The following is a 15,566-nucleotide window of genomic DNA, read 5'->3' as shown; positions in this document are numbered from 1 at the left end:
AGCACACACGGCGATATTCTAGCTTCCTAGCATGTGTTAACACGCTCTTCATTTTTAAGCTTATTCTACAAATCTAAACTTTATCTTTGCTCCTTTACAAGCAGATAAGCATATAGCACAAAAGAGAATACATGGCAGCCTCTAGCTTGATGAGCCAGCCGCAGATGAATAAAGCCCTTCGTTAAGAAAACCCAAGGTTTCCAACAACATATTGTATCCACATCCACCCAGTACAATGAAGCAGCCCAGCTCTCTGTAAGGGCAGAGATCCAAACTGAAAGGTGCAGTAAGAACGGAGAAGCCACATGGCCGACCCACACTTTTCAAAGCTAGTCAAAGTTTAGAAAAAAGCCACATTAACTCAGATAGCTTTTTAAAGTTGATACTAGCCATACTTACCAGTCAGAATGTTGTCATTCGGGCAGGGGAAGTCTTCAGAAAGTGATACCTGTGGTCTAAAAGTGTTTGTAAGTATGTGAAAAGCAATAGTATTCTGTCTGCCCCCACAGATTAGCACAGAACAGTTACATTTACTGAGTCAGACAAGAAAAATGAATAAAAGAAGCTGGGACTGTCTTGACTGGCTGCCGCCTGCTGGAAATGAATCCTTACTAGGTTTGGTTTTTACAAAGTAGCACTCACAGTTCCACCACTAAGGCTACTACTTCAAAGACAAAAGCCAGAAAAACAAGTAAAAGGGTGTATGAGCAGATCAACGTAAATTTGTTGCTATCTGTGAAACAAAAATACCCAGCATGCATGCTTTTGATAACCAAATAGCAGCACTGTCTTCATATGTCACATGCAGCCATCCTGGTGCTTGAATGCACATGGCACCCAAGCCACGTGTTGAGATTTGTTACTGTCAAAAAGTTAACAACAAACCATTCTTCAAATCCAGCAAGGAAGAGTTTCCCAAATGCAAAAATGATTACAGAACCCCCCCCCCATGATGGCAGTCATTAGTTTGGGGTCACCCAATGCCTGGTGTACTGTAGGGACCCAATACGTTTTCAGTGGAGGTATGAGAGCATTAGAAGACAGACAAAACATGTTTTCTCAAGTTGTTGGAATCACTGCCGTCTATTGTACAAAAAAGACACACTGAGCAGGTGTTAGGTCACACTAGGTGAGGGAATAGAACAACAAATTATTGAAATAGAAAACCACAAAGGGAAGCGTTTCATGGGTTTTTATTATTGCTCAAGGTTTTATCGACGTAGTTCTGGATATTTTCATAACGGTTCAGAAGTAGTTAAACATTTAAATTTGCTAAGGTGTTTGATAAACATAATGAGAATGAGGTCGTACAGCTCCCACAGCCTTTCAGACGTATGGAGAAGCATTCCTTTGGCACACAGTATCAAACACGAAAGCTTAGAAACACATTCAACTGAAAAATTTCCTTTTGTTCTAAATATTTGGCACACAAGAAGTCATCTATTAAGAAACCAGACTTCAAGATTATGTCCCTACTATGTCTGGGGGAAAATGAAACAAATAGCAGCGTGAGGATGTTTTCAGAATTCTGTTCTGAAAGCTGCCTCTGAAAGGCAATGAGATAAAACCAGGAGATGGCTCTGAACACCTCCCTCCCTCTCTCTCTCTCTCTCTCTCTCTCTCTCTCTCTCTCTCTCTCTCTCTCTCACACACACACACACACACACACACACACACACCAGGAGCAACCAAATGAGAACATTAACTCATTAGCTGGGTTAGATATGTTACCAAAGAAAACCTTTAGGGGAGAATATTTGGAAAAAGAAAAATGGCCACTTAGGAGGAGGGTTCCTGGCTAAAAGTCAGAAGAAGTAACACGGACTTGAACTAGAAGGTAGGAGAAGAACACGAAAGGCTGGCACTGAGCCACCTAGGAGGGAGAGGAGGCAAATGCCTCTGCAAAGGTGAGTGGCGTGTAGCTTTAAAGCTCTCCAGACACACGTGTTCAAAGGGCCCAGAGATATGGGAATGCAGAAAAAAAACTCAACAAATTCTCAGACGTTTAAAATGCCCACAGCGACCATGTTGCCCTCCCAGTTGTCATTTCTCTTCCCAGGCTCTCAACTGTAAGCCTTGTGATAAAAACTGGAGACTGAATCAAAAAGGTTTTGCTGAGCAAGTGAAGATCAGGATTCTGCAAACTGAATCTCTGCAGATACCATGAAGCTCTCAAGGTCGGGACATATCCCAAAAGGTTAAAATGTCTTAAGGGAAATAACACTCACTAATCAAGAGACAAATGAAAGAGAGCCGGGAGCAAAGGAGAAAGCTTGAAAATGCGAACACATGTCATCCTGCCTCCAGGATTCACTCCTGGACAGTTGCCAACTAGCAACGTTTGAGCGTAAGGGAAAAAAATGTTTTGAGCTGGTGTATCATGTCTTCATGCTACTTTGGTGCAATTAGAAGGAAAAAAAAGATCGAATAGCACAAAAAAAACCCCATAAAAAATAGGATATTCTCCATCTGTACAGCCCCTAGCCAGAGACAACAAAATGTTTCTCTTTACTGAGAAGATAAATATTAATATGGAGGTCGAAAAGAAAAATAAGTTTTAAAAGAATGAAGTGTTAGGCCAGACACACTTAACTGCACGGCCCAAGCCCTAGAATCTGATAGCTCCATTCTAGCAAAGAACGGATCCGCACGGATCTAATTCTTCAGTCCCAAAGGAGTCATGACCTAAAGATCTTTGAAGACAGTTTTAGGGCGTTTAAAGTTTGAGCCGGATTAACTCTTTCACTTCTGGCATGCAGGCAGTTTCCACTTTGAGAGCCATCTACGACCGTCCGACTTCTGTTGAGCATATTTCTTTGAAATAACTACAGGATTGCCTCCTTACACCGCATACTGCATATATGGGCAACAGAAGGCGGAATAGACGAGTCAGAGCTACAACCTGAAGCAATGGTCTTAAGGCAATCAAGGCTGAAGGCTTCGTGAAATAGGATAAAAGGCACAGACCAACTCAAGCGCTTAATGCTGCACCCATTTACTTTAAAACATCAATACAGACGCCCCCGCAACCCACCCCAAGTGGGTCATTTTACCTGTCTTACAGATCCAGAGCAGGATGGGAAAAGACTTCTAGCGATCCAAGCCTTGTTCCAAATTTAAACTAAGAATCCCAAGGGAGTGAAAGGCGACTTCGGGGGGACCACTCCGTGCGGAGGGTGTGGGAGGCAGGCTGCCCTCTCGGAGAGAGAGATACTGAGGGTCCCCCAGAACTAAAGTGACTATGGACACTCGCGGAGTCCCAGTGTCAGGCCCTATCCCAAGTTCTACGACCCGCGTGGCCGCTGGGGATCATGCACGCCTTGAGTGTGCGAGTGAACCAGCGGCCCCGGGGATCGACAAGAGGAGGAGGAGGGTGTCAGCCCAGGGTGCAGCCCGGAGGACGAGAGTCCGAGGCTGCAGCCCCTGCCCGCAGGACCCCCGGATGCTCGCGCGGCCTCGGGGCAGCTGCGCGCAGCTGGACGCGGCCTGGACGCCCGCGCGTCCCACCGCTTTCCCTCTGGCCCCCCGCGCACTCTTCTGCAACAACTTACTGGGGCAGCGCCCGGGACGCGCGACGCGGACGGGGACCGGCGAGCGACCGGCTGCGGTGCGCTGGGGATCCCAAGCTGGGGAAGGCTAGCTAGAGGAGCCGCCGCTACCTTCCAGGTCGGCGCAGACAGACGCTCCCGCCGCCGCGCTGCAGAAGGCGGGCTGGGCACGTGGGCGCCCCTCTGAGTAGGGGCGGAGGGGCGGGGCGGTGGGCGGAGGGGCGGGGCGAGAGGCGGGGCGGTGGGCGGAGGGGCGGGGAGAGAGGCGGGGCCGCCCCTCCCAGCCCCGCCCCTCCCTCGTGCTCGCGACCCCCGCCCGGAGCGCGTGCCGCGGCCGCGCGCCAGAGCCCCGGGAAGGCGGTGTCCGGCTCCGCGCCTCTGTATGGCCAGGGCCAGGGCGCGCGCACACGTGGTTCTGGGCTGGGTGGGTGGGTGAGCGTGGGTCGGAAAGGCAGGGGGCCTTGGCGGGGGGTGGGGTTTGGGGGTGGGGGTGGAAATACCCCCTTGCCTCGGCAGAACCCAATCGCAGGGGCGTTTCTGAAGTTTCTTGGAAGCAGGATTTTTGTCTCTTTTTCATGGAGAATTGGGAACATACAAGCAATAGTAGTATATGATGATAATAAGCCAGAAGCGGTTGTCCAAGAGTACCTCTAACGAGATCAAAACTTGGAGACCTGTGAATAGGCAGGCAGTCATGGTTATTTGGAGGTGGGTTTTAAGAAAACGATAGTTGGTATTTCCTAGCCAGCAAAAGCAGAAGTTACACAATCAAGGTTTCTCATTCCCTGCTATTTTGTTTACTTTAGGAATTTCTGATAAGATTAAAGTTACAATGTGAAACTTTCTTGTAACAGAAAACGAAGCAGAACATTGGCCCAGAATTGAGTATTACTGTATATTTTTATGGTTTTGGTAGGAAGGGCTACCCTTTTCAGCTTACACTGTGGTGAAGGGCTCTTTATTCAACTGCTACTAATGATGTTAGCCACGTGCCCATTCATGTGATGCAGTCCATAAATTTAACTCGAGTGCACACAATTTCTGTTACCATCTTCAGAGGCTGTGTATCCAATGACGTTAACCATGGTTCTCAGTGAAGAATTCCAAGTCTAGAGAGCATAGTGAATACGAGGGAGCTGATAAAGTAAAAGTGCTAAGCAATAAAAGGCAGCAGCATAGACCTCTGCCATTTTATCACAGATTCTCCGTGCAAACTGTCCTTAATGACATCTAGTGAATTGATACACTAGCAACAAATGTCTATTTAAACTCAGTCCCACACTTCTCAAGCCTCATGATGCCTTGCTGATTTTATAAGGACAATGGATCTATTATTTAAAAAAATCACGTATATATGTATTTTTAAATAGAAGGTTTTGTGGCTATCATTCTGTAATGGATAGTCATGCTGAGTTTCTCTAACCTCAGAACAAGGTTGATTTTTGACTCTAGGTAGGTTGGGATCAGAGCAAGGACCCTGCTGCCTTCGAGCAGGACTGAAGCGCTGGCCCTAACAAGCCCTGGATGCAATCTATCTTAGGGTCATATGACATGACTATAGAGAATTCCACTCTGTGGTGATATTGTGTTCCCCAATATATTGTGCACCCTAATAAACTTATCTGGGGTCAGAGAATAGAACAGCCACTAGATAGACATTGAGGCCAGAAAATGGTGGCACACGCACCTTTAATCTTAGCATTTTGGAGGCAGAGATCCATTCAGATCTCTGTGAGTTCAAAGCCACACTGGAAATAGCCAGGCATGGTGACACATGCCTTTAATCCCAGGAAGTGAAGGCAGGAAACAGAAAGGTATATAAGGCATGAGGACCAGGAACTAGAGCCCCAGTTAAGCTTTTAGGCTTTTAGCAGCAGTTCAGCTGAGATCGATTCGGATGAGGACACAGAGGCTTCCAGTTTGAGGAAACAAGATCAGTTGAAGCAGTGGAGAGGTGAGGTTGGCTGTGGCTTCTTCTGCTTCTCTGATCTTTCAGTGTTCACCCCAATATCTGGCTCCCAGGTTTGTTTTTATTAATAAGACCTTTTAAGATTCGCATTACACCACTCTTTAATTTGAAGACTCAGACCTTCAGGTGTTTGACCCTTAGTAACCTGAGCTTCCTGCACAGATAGTCCCAGGAGGAAAAAACACAACCAACTTGCCCTGAAGAACTATTTCTCGGTAAAATAATAAGGTCTTTGCCTATTCATCTAGACAGGAGACCTACCTAGATATCCCATCAGATAAAACCCAAACAACCAAGGTGGTAGAACATTGAAATACTGCCTTAGTGCCTGAGAAGAACCCCTCCTCCCATGAATACAGCCCCTTGGAGTGACTCTAAGCAGACACTTTCTCTCTATTATCTTGCCTGCTGCACTGTTTTTAATTTTAAGGCTGGGTCTCAAGTAATCCAGACTTGCCTGGAACTCATTATGTAGCCAAAGATGACCTTGTCCTCACCCCAAGTGTCTGGATAATAGGACTATGTTACCACAAATTCTTCACACTGCCTTTGAATCACTGTCCTGTCACCTCCATTTCTGAGCATGGAAGTATCTATTTTAACATTTAAGACATCATTCATCCATATATTTTCATTTAAGTTCATTATGGTGTCTAAATGTATGCTTAATCAGAGATTATGTTGCAACACAACAAGTTGGAACAAAGTGATGTATTATCTAGAAATTGCCAATTCTGACAGAATACCAATGATTGAGTCGATGTGATTTTGATATTTCCTGAAGCATGAATGTACTGTGTCTCCATGGAACTAATCAGAGCTATTTCTCTGCGAGAAAAAAAAGCAAGCAAGTCATTGACAACAAATTTCTAGCACATCGGCTAAGAAGTTTGGCACACTAATCTTTAATGTCATATATAAACCAACATCATATTTCCTGTGTGAAGTTATTGATTAACCTCGAGTCTTGCACTATAGCTTTGGTTATTTCTCAACTTGCTAAAGATGTGTGGATGTAGAAAGAATGGGATCCACAGATCTAGAGCTAGACGCCAATATGGACTATGGCACTGATAGAAGAAAACAGAGCAGGAGTTTTAGAAAACCATTGAAAACAAGTTAAATCTTACACCTGTAAACCTCCTGCCTTAGGAATGAGAGTCCAATGTGTTCTTTTTTGAGAATAACTCGGGCTGTCATCTAGATTTCGCAAACATTTATGCACATCTGAGCTCCTAAGGGTTGATGAAATGACAGGGAATTTCAAGGGACTTTCATCAATGAATAAATCCCACACCCTGTCCTACCATTCTTGTTAAACACAACCCATAGGAAATCTCATGCCCATAAATGAGGGATTCACTTTAAGACTGAATGAGTTGATTCTTACAAGTTCCAGTTTGTGGCTTTATTATCTTCAAGCTGGTTCAGTGAACACAAACTAAAAGAAAAACTGCCATTTTGTACACTGATTAGTTGGATAGTGAAGCTTGGGTTATAACAAAATAAGACTTGAACAAATACTAGACTAGAGGTCTAGCCAGTACAGTTCAGAGGGTTTTCAGGCCACTGCTGCTCTTCACTACCCTGTAAAAACATATAAAAGTTTAAAGTCAACTTTTCATTGGACCCAGTTCACTTTTACCATCACTGAAGATAAGCTGTGAAATATTGTGTATGGAGAGGGGTGAAGTGGTTGAAAAAAATATTCAAGAAGTCTATATGATGACAAGTTATCTTTAAAATTGATCTTTTTCTGCTGTGTGTGTGTGTGTGTGTGTGTGTGTGTGTGTGACTGAGACCAAGTAATAGTTTTGCAATAGTTATGAGTCCCAACAGTACTTTCCCTACAAATTTCCCTGTGTTCTGTCACTTGGCTTCTTGCTGAGTTTTCTTTACGTTGGCCATTAATCAAGAATTGCCCTGAGCTCCACCCAACCTTGTGCTGGTTTCTGTTTCCTTATGCCAGGATTCATGCTGGGTCTGTGTCTGCTGGAAAAAGTCCCTTTCCTCAATCCAAATGTCTTTAGTTACTGTCGAGTTTTAAGGACCCAGAGCTCAGTTTTAGAAAAGAGCTTAGCCGATGCAAGTCCTGTTTTCTTCCTCAGCGATGGTCAAGGCCCTCATTGTTCAGAGGTCTCCCCGATCCACATCTAATAGACGTCCTTCAGCTCTCACACACATCATATCTCCTGTTCGCTGTTCTGCTGCTTCTTGAAATATGTCCACGCTCTCCTTGGTTTCTGAGATCTCTTAGGGTTTCTTCTACAAACCTGGTAACTTTTTGTTCTGCATACTGACTGTGGTCCTTTAAATACATTCTTGAATCATTCTAATATCCATCAACCGTCACGCTCTCAGCTGTCATCTATTTCTCAGGCTCAGCCATTTTGATGATATTGATCCCCAAAGCCACTTTGCCTCATTTCTTATCTTTGCTCCAAATTGTGTGACTTTGATAGAAAAAAGAAAAACAACCTGACCAAAAAAAAAAATAGGTGCTTAAAAACACAAACTCACGTGCTGGGCAGTGGTGGCACATGCCTTTAGTCCCAGCTCTTGGGAGGCAGGGGCAAAAGGATTTCCTGGTTCATAGCCATCCTGGTCTACAGAGTGAGTTCCAGGACAGCCAGGGCTACACAGAGAAACCCTGTCTCAAAAAAACCAAAAAACAAAAACAAACTCGTTTCTTTCTTAGGCTATCTTTCTAAATCTTTTTTCTTAATCATTGTTCCTGAGATGAAGCTATTTCAAATCACATTGGATTTTAAAAACTTGGATTCAAAGTCATACAAAATGAATCATTAATTATTTTTTTCACGCTGATAACTGTAACTGAAGTTTTCCTATGTCCCAGCCTGCCCGGTGGTCAGGACAAATCTCTCTCACCGACCAGTCCCACAGCCGCTTGGACCCAAGTAAGCACACAGATAACTTTTGATAGAATATTTTGAATATACTAGGCTATATATAGATATGACTAGAATTAATTTAACCTACTTCTTTGTGCTTTTTTTACAACGTGGTCTACCTTATTGTGGGTAACATTCACTTAACAATCAACAAGTTATTCTGGGTTAGGCACTATGAAATACATGAGAAGAAATTTAAAAAAAATAAATAATAGTCCTTTAAGTCTGACAACCCACTGAGTTGATAAAACATTGAGAATCAAGTAAAGACACAAGTAATGGACCCAAAGAACCAAAGAAAACAGTTGGTCTGTGGAAGATTAGAGGAGGAAGTTGTCATGAATGTTTTTCTGAAGAAATGGAGTTTCAGAAGATCCGTAAAGGATAGATGACACTTCTTTTCTGCACCTATGAGAGAAAGAGAAAGGGATTCTGGGATGGAGGAGGCAGGAAAACATATATGATGTGTAAACCAAAACAGTCTAGGTGAATGCCTTGGTTTGGACTAGGTCTACACATCTCCTTTGCCTCCATGAATTCAGGCACTCCACAATGGCTTCTTTGTCCCACTGCTCTCTTCCTTTCTTAACCACATTCAGAACCCGAATAGAAAATAAAGAGATTATTTATGCTGGAAGCCAAATCTTTTTCCCTCCTTCAGACCATGGATTCTAATATGTGCCTCAAATGTATGTAGATAATGTTACTGCATGCTCTCTCAAAGCCTTTGGAATCAAGAGCCCAACCTCTGAGATGACCGAACATAGTGTTTATTTATAGAACCGCTTACCTAGATTCACCGTTTTTTGTGTGTGTGTGATTTTTCTCAGTTTTAGCATCTAAAGTCCATTCCCTAGAAAGCTTTTCAGTCCTGGGGAACCTTGAGTGGATGGTCTACCTTACTCACTCTGCCATGTTTCTAGTCACCCCCCTCCTGCCAACCTGATGGTCATGGCAAAATGACGGAAAACATAAAACTGTGTCAAAGGGAAGGTAAAGGAGGTAGCTCACCGTGTCAGCACTGGCTTCATATTTTTTCTTGGTCTTATTTTATTTTTTTGGACTACTACAAGTAATTACAAAGTTACGTTAGAGTCAGTTGCCTTTCATTTAAGATCTGTCACTGAGGGAGAAGGATGTCACAAAAAATCAAAAAGAGAAGAGAATGCTTCAGTTCAAAAGTAGAGGAGTATGAGTTCTATCTGCAACATGCTTGTTGGTTCGTACAGGCCCTCTCAGGGTCTTTGTCCATCGCTCCCCCTGCCCCATGTTCCTCTGAAGTCATGCTTTTTCTCAAGTTCCAGGCTGACTAAAGCGCAGCATCAAAATGACATGAAATCCCCTCAGCAGGTCAAATCAAAGAGGCAGGCAGATTCAACTCCAAATTCCGAGAGCAAAGACACACGATTACAAAGCCTCCATGTCCTAAAGGAATGAAGCGCAGTAGTGAAAAGGCAGATAAGGAGCGGGAACTTTTAAGAAACCGAACAGAACCCCTCCCCCATCTTACTACTTATAGCATCTGTCTGTATAGCTCCTTGTAGTAGACTCATTCACGCATTCTATGAAAAAGTAACAAAGTTCCAATTTCCTCTTAGCAGCAGCTCCTCAGGTAGTGCTATGAATTCCAGGCTGCAAGAGCACTCTGTAAACACCAGTGTGGAAACGGATACAGTCTAGCCTCATTAGATGCTGTAGCCTCATTAGAAACATTCTTTGAGATCAAACAGTGAAAAGTAGTTTATCCTCCAGTGAGGACAGGAAGAGAGAGGTATGCTAGATTCCTTGTTCTGTATTACTTGGATATCTTTAACTGTCTGGCCTTGGCTCACAGGATCCACGCTTCAGAATACTCTGTGATTGGGTGAGTGAGTGGGTGTCCCAAGTGTCTCCCGGGTGGTGAATGCGTCACTGTATCTTTTTAAGTTTCTACCTGTGGTGCCTTTATATTTAGATCGGCAGGAACTGATACTGCTCAACACATTAAGCAGTCTCCCCAGAAATTTTGTATCCCAAACAAAAAGGCAGAGTCTAGTTTAATAATGAGTCTGGTTCATCTGCTCCTTTGTAACAAGTCTGAGCTAGCTGACTCAGTTGGGAGAACCTCTGGAGACCTTTCCCAGCTACCCAGAAGAGGTGGAGGTACTGTCTCTGAGGCAGCTTATCCCTAGTCTCAATGATCAAATCAAATTGCATTATGTGTGGCTACTGGGCCTTTTCTATAGAAACTTTTAGAGGGAAATGTGCTGTTGTGTGACTTTTCCTGGGGAAAAGTTGTGAACAAATGTCTGTTCACCCCAGAGAAGACACTGAAAACAGACCAAAGAAATAATTCCCAACCCTTGATGAACCAATGGGTTTATTGGGCTTTTCTTTTTTTTTACACAGGGGGATGGGTGAATCGTTGCTCACAGGACCGTGGATAATCCCAGAACAGTCACATGACATTAAAGTCCCACCCAAACATACAGGATGACCTCCAGAAATGTACATAGATGAAATCTCCACTTAGTTAACCTTTTACCTCCTTGGTCCATCTCCTAGGCATCCTAGCACCCACTCCCCCACCCCAAGACCATGTACCGCTGGGTAGGATTACGTGCACCAGAGGATCAGGGGTGCAGGAGGGAAGGACTAGAAAGTTGCTGTGATCCCAGGGACCATTCAGGGACTCATTCCTGAAGAAATGCTGCCAGGCTTCCTCTTGTGAGCATTGCCTGTGGGCAATCACAGCTGCTCTAACTTAGAAATGGTAATGGCCGTGCCGGTGGCCAGAGGACAGAACTCCACAACATGTATGTTTTTGGGCTTTGTCTGAAATGGAGAGGAGAGAGAGAGAGAGAGAGAGAGAGAGAGAGAGAGAGAGAGAGAGCGAGCTTACAGGTAGGCCGAGCGTGTGTAGAATCCTGCCCTAACCTGGAAGTCAGATAACTTCTGCCTAGGTTTTCACGCTGATATTTTCATAAATCCAGTTCAGGAAAGGGGTCATGAAATAAAGATACCATTGCACGTCAATAATAGTCATGTTAGTCTGACATGCTTAGTAGCTTAACTAAACATATGATTTTGAGCATAAAGCTTTTCGAGTGTACTTTATAGTTTATTATTGCAGTGACAGAGGGATAATGGTACTTAATTTTTCTGAACAATTAAGAAATGGCGCGAACAAGCTAAACTGCAAAGTTTTTTTTTCTTCCATTATCTCATGTCTCCATTAGTAAAAAATCTCTTAATTCTAAAAGAACAACAACAACGACAACAGCAACCACATGATCTCATTCATACAGAGAATATGAAAAAAATGATAGAGATGTTGAGGATAGAATCATAGGTACCAGAGGCTTAAGAGAGTAGAGATAGAGAGAGGTGAAGAGTAGAGACCAAGAGAGTGAATTGGCAGGGAGAGGTGGGGAAAGTCAATGAGTGCATTCTAAGTTATGATTGGACAGGAATAAGAGACTCCAGTGTGCTATTGCAGTAGGACAACTAGCCATAACAATAATGTAGAGAGATTTAAAGCACTAAAAGGAGTTTGAAGGCTTTCAGCCCTAAGTTGAAACAATAAATATTTGAGAAAGTAAATATGCTTAACATGCTTTAAGCAATACTCAGTGTATACATTCATTAAAATATATATAATCCCATTAATATAATGATAATAACAATAATAATAATTATTATTATTGTGTATGGGTGCTTTGTATGCATGTATGTCTTTGCATCATGTACAAGCCTGGTACCACCAGAGGCCTGAAGAGGTGCTGGTAATTGAACCTGGGTCCTCTGGAAGAACACCCAATGCTCTTTACCATTGAGACACTTCTTCGGCCCTAATGTAATTTTTTTTTTAATCTTTCACTAAAATATAAAAACAAAATAAAATAGAATTCAGGGGCTGGGATATGGTTCAGTCAGTAAAGTGCTTGCCGCACAAACGTGAAGACCCGGGTTCAATCCCCAGTGGCCCTGTAAAGCAGCCAAGCATTCCAGCACAAACCTGCAATCCCAGCACTGGGGAGGCAAAGAAGAGAGGATTCGATTCATGGAGTTTGCTGGTCACCCAATGGAGCCAAGCCAGGAAGCGTCCGTGTAAGTGAAAGACACTGTTTCAAAAAAGTAAAGGAGAGCATGATTGTGTTAGCCCATTCCCAAGAGAAAGCACCAACCTGTACTCATGGCCTCCCCTCCCAATGCACTACATTCTTAACCAAACTTCCAGCACACTGATCTTGGAGGGGCAACCAATAACATATTCTTCGTTTGAGTCTATCATGGATGGTAAGATGACATTGTATTATTTACCTGTATAACCTGAGAATTACAAATGTTTATTTGTTTTTTTTGGGGGGAGGGGGGTTGAAATAGGGTCTCATGTAGCCCAGGCTGGCCTTGAACTCACTAGACTGTCAATGAGACCTGAACTCCTGATCCCATCGCTTCTGCTTCCTTAGTGCTGAAATTACAGGTGTGTGTGTGTGTGTGTGTGTGTGTGTGTGTGTGTGTGACCATACCTGGCTAGAATTTATTATTGTTATTTTATTTGTATGTGTGTACACATGTGTGTACAGGTAAATACATGTGCTTGTGGAGGCTAACACAATGGAACTGGATTGATTGTGCTGAGAGTGCATCATGGTGAAGTCAGTTTGGCTTCCTTGCTCATCACCCTCACATGTGTATGCATCCAATGACATCATCACCCTGTAATAACTCAACCAAAATTTCTCAGCTAGTGGCTGACATGATGGAGCCCATCTTGAACTTTCATTTTCCAAAGCTGTTAGCTAAATAAATCTCTTTTCTCTGTAAGTGACTAAGCCTCAGATATTTTGATATAGTGAGACTCGATATATTAAGATACTAGGGTGTCAGAGGACTGGCCTTTTAAAACCACATTGCTCTGTTCAAAAAATCCTTAAACAATAGTTCTTTCTATTGCCAGAGTGTGACCTAATGTCGTTAACTGGCCCAAAGGAATTCGGAGTAGTGCTCATAGGACCAGGGTCTAACATCTTCATAGCATGCTTATCATTTAAGGAATCTTGATACAAAAAGCAACACAGAAGAGAAATAAGACAGGAGGAAAATTCTTGAAATTATATTTTAATTTTAAATGCTTAACCATGCTGTATTAGTTAGGTGTCTGTTGCTGTGATATAACACCATGACCGAAAGCAACTTGAGGAGGCAAGGGTTTATTTATCTTCCAGTTTATAGTCCATCATGGAGGGAAACCAGGGCAGGAACTCAAGGCAGGAACTCGGAGGCAGGAACTGAAGCAGAGACCATAGAACTCTGATTATTGGCTTGTTCCTCATGGCTTGCTCAGCTTGCATTTTTATACAACTCAGGACCCTCCTCCCAGGGCTGGCACCACCCACAGTGGGCTGGGTACTGCCATATGAACCACCAATCAAGAAAATGCTCCCACAGACTTGCCTCTAAGTCAATGTGATAGAGGCATTTTCTCAGTGAGGTTCCCCCTTTCCAGCTGACTCCAGCTTGTGTCAAGTCAACAAAAAGACTAATCAGCACACATGCTATAATATCTGTAGGTTTGTGACCATTATCAAGAATACACAAAACTAAATCTATGATATATCTGAATAAAATGTCTTTATTTAAAAAAAAGAATACACAAAATTTATTCAGTTTGTTAAATTAAATGCTTTTCAGTACGAGGCTCAGGAAAACTTGTGTACCTCATGCTGAGGTTGCAGCCTCAGTATCCCTGTGATGCCACATATTCTACACCAAAATGTTCATCTTGTCAGATATTACATAATAGTGAGTTGGTAGGAGGTAAGTCGTGGAACTGAGAAAGCATTTCATGTATGGAGAGAGAGAGACGGAGAGACAGAGAGAGACAGAGATGGAGACAGAGAGAGACAGAAAGAGACAGAGACACACAGAGAGAGACAGAGAGAGAGACAGAGACACAGAGAGACAGAAAGAAAGAGAGAGACAGACAGACACACACACACACACACACACACACACACACACAGAGAGAGAGAGAGAGAGAGAGAGAACTCAGTTAGCCAGCCAGCCAGCCACATCAGTGCCAGCTGAATTGCCCTGGGGGCAATCTCACTGCCAGTTACTGATTTTACTCATGCAAGCATGCAGCCAATGGAAATATATCAAAATTAATATTAATCCCCCAAAGCTACTCATTCACTCTAAGGTTGCCTTTTAAAGATACTATTTTATTGTTCATTTTAAAACAGATATAAACTTTAGCATGTATTTTGAAAATGTACATAGGCGTATTTCCCACGAGAATCTCCACTTGATTGTGTGGGAAATGATACAAAGGAGTTGATTAGCAACGAGATTGTGCACGCTCATCAGAAAGGCAATCTTTTTTAACTGAGTGCATATTCTAATCCTCCTGTATGAATTATGTGGATAAAATCTTTGAAGTATTGTTGGAGAGGCAATCTTGACTAAATTGAACCTGACAGCGCCTTTTTTATCCGGATCCAATGTGCTTAGGCTGGGAGGAGCATATAGAATCATAGAGAATCCTGCTTTAAAATATAACTCAATGGGTGCATTCAGTGTTAGATAAAGCCACTCAGGGCAGCAAAAAGTGAATGAGCAAAAGTTGCTTCCACAGCCATGCTCTAACCTTTCCTTCGTCCTGTATGTGTATACGTGTGTGTGCTTGGGGGCAAGCTTCAGTTCGACAGGCTGTTTCACATCACTTCACATTTAAGAAAGCTTGACGGCAATGTCTTGTGTTTGTGTCTTACATACATATGTACATTCTCATGCGAATGTGCATGTGTGCATGTTGAGTACCTTCCGTTACCAGTGGGTGTCTTCGCCTAGTCACATTCCACCTTATTTTTCAGTCACATTCCACCTTATTTTTTTTGAGACAGGATCTCTCACTGAATCTAGAGCTCACTGATTCAGCTCTATTGACTAGCCGAGGAAGCACTAAGGATACAGTGGTCTCTGTGATACCACACTCCTAGAACTGGGGCTACAGACATGCACTACCATGCCCAGCTTTTTATGTGGGTGCTGGGGATTTGAACTCGGGTCCCTGTGCTTGCATGCCAAACACCTTACCAACTGAGCCACCTCCTTAGCACCTAAGGTTAACAGTAATTAATATGTAAGGGA

The 15,566-nt window shown here is 43.2% G+C and overlaps 1 protein-coding gene across 2 annotated transcripts in view; it reads right to left on the bottom strand.

Annotated features, from left to right (window-relative positions):
• Positions 1-3,686, bottom strand: part of Slc7a2 (solute carrier family 7 member 2) — a 55,912-nt gene extending 52,226 nt beyond the window's left edge. For both annotated transcript variants that reach the window (XM_059244655.1, XM_059244654.1), the window contains exon 1: positions 3,552-3,686. The gene's annotated coding sequence lies outside the window, so the exon portion shown is untranslated. The remainder of the gene's footprint in view (positions 1-3,551) is intronic.
• Between the last annotated feature and the right edge of the window lie 11,880 nt (positions 3,687-15,566).

This window comes from Peromyscus eremicus, chromosome 17 (assembly GCF_949786415.1).
Source record: "Peromyscus eremicus chromosome 17, PerEre_H2_v1, whole genome shotgun sequence".
Classification (NCBI taxonomy): domain Eukaryota; kingdom Metazoa; phylum Chordata; class Mammalia; order Rodentia; family Cricetidae; genus Peromyscus; species Peromyscus eremicus.
Note: the sequence above shows the minus strand (reverse complement) of the source record. Positions and strands in the feature narration are given on the sequence as shown.